A 2001-nucleotide genomic window follows, 5' to 3' on the forward strand; every position below is an offset into this window, starting at 1 on the left:
GATGCGGCCCAGGTCACATTCACGGACACACTGCTTTAAAGAATGTGGACATATCGGGTACGGACAATGTCCCCACGTGGTCTGATCTCTATGTGTCCTCAATGCGTTCATAGAGCTGTCCCTTTCTGATCGGATCACACACACACACACACACACACACACACACACACACACACACACACACACAGTAGTGCAGATTTAAGACTAGTTTTATTGCCAACCAAACGTCCCAAACACCACGTTTCTGCAGTCCATCCTTTCTCTTCTCTCTTCATGTGTCTCCTGTTTTTTGTCTATAATATGAGGTCAAACTGTTCCACCACGACCCAAAAAGGGTTAGTCCTCCACGCTAAATGCCAAAAGCTATTTCCAAAAAAGAAAATCATGTAGGAAGATCCTTTTAATAGATTTTTTTTACGTTCTTGGTCAAGTTAAATTGAACACACAGTGGCTGGCATGTGGTCAAATTCAAACTTGGAAACAGTATTATGGTTTTTACTCACAGCATCAAACGTGCATCTTCCTCGGGTCGGGAGCAGAATGTTCCGGTGTGGACTTGTTTTTGATTTGCAGTCCCTGTATTTGTGAAGCCTAATATGTACATTTTGTCGTCTGATCTGTGTTTTTTTTCATGCCCTTTATTTGTGTTCATGGCGATATGTTTTTCTGTTACGCTGTGTGCCAAATGTACTGTATTTTAAAATGATGTGAAGATGTATTTTAATTTTTTGAAACAAATTAAATATCATTATGTCAGAGAAAATGTCTGCTTTGTGCATCAATTCCATTTTAAGTTTTACCGGAAATGTGTTTTAAATGTTTGCCTTTAATAGAACAGTTTGGCCATTTAAGTAGAGCTTTACATTTAAATGTGTGCCTCAGTTTAGGCTTAATATGAACCCAGCAAGCACAAAAAACAAGATTAGTAAACTTTGTTATGACGTGAGATTCCCGAACGACACATCTATCAATCGCAATTAGATATTTTCCTTATTATTTTATTATGGGATCCATAACAACGCGGGGTTGACGTCACAACCGAGTTGAATGCGTTCCATTAACAGGTCTTATTTCCATTCTTCCCATTAGCACTAGCCAGGTTTGCCGCTGTTAGCAATGCCAGTTGATAACAACACATTGTGCAGTTTTTTGTGCAAACAGCTTAACAACATTGTCCACAGATGGAAGTGGGACAGGAGTGTGTACGAGTGATTTAGTGAGATACAATATGACAGAAGTGCTAATGACTGTGTGTTACTACAGCTTTCACAACAGCTGATGCATGGAGCAGCCATTGCCGTTCCCGCGGCTCTATTATTGTTTGTGTCCCCTCTAACCCTCATGGTGTCCTCGGGTCAAATTGACCTGTTTTCTTCTATCAATGTTCTTTATAATTCCCCAAAATAACATGATTGATTCCACAAAACGCAATTAATGTTGGGGAGTCTTATTCAATTTTATACAGCATTTAAAAAATGTAAGTGGTTTCAAAATACTGTAAAAGTTGAAAAAATACAGTCTGTGATTATCATCAACATCCATTCCTTTAATTTTAGTCTAAATAATTCCTAATTTCTGCTTTAACAAACATTAGGTATAATTTCCTATAAATGAGGTTTATTGACCATAAGTTCCAAAAATGACTGTAAAACTAAAGTTAATGTGTTAATTAATGTTACGTAGTGTTGAAAACGTCAAAAAAAATGTGACAAAAATTTGGAAAAAGGCGTCAGAAGCGTTGAAAAATGGGACAAAAACGTAGGAAAAAGTTCAAAACATTAATAAAGAAAAGCCTTAACAAAAGTGTTGATTTTCCATTTTGACCATGAAAAGAAGTTATTGCTTTTTCTGACATTTTTGTCACTTTTTCAATATTGTGGTTGCTTTTTCTGATGTTGCAGACACAGCTCGCACCTGTTGCAGACCAAGTCCAAACAGGTAGGAGAGCTGAGCGCGCGGGGCGGAGGAGGGAGAGGGGGAGGTGGGGGGGGGGGGGGGGGG

Source organism: Etheostoma cragini, chromosome 17 (assembly GCF_013103735.1).
Source record: "Etheostoma cragini isolate CJK2018 chromosome 17, CSU_Ecrag_1.0, whole genome shotgun sequence".
NCBI lineage: Eukaryota > Metazoa > Chordata > Actinopteri > Perciformes > Percidae > Etheostoma > Etheostoma cragini.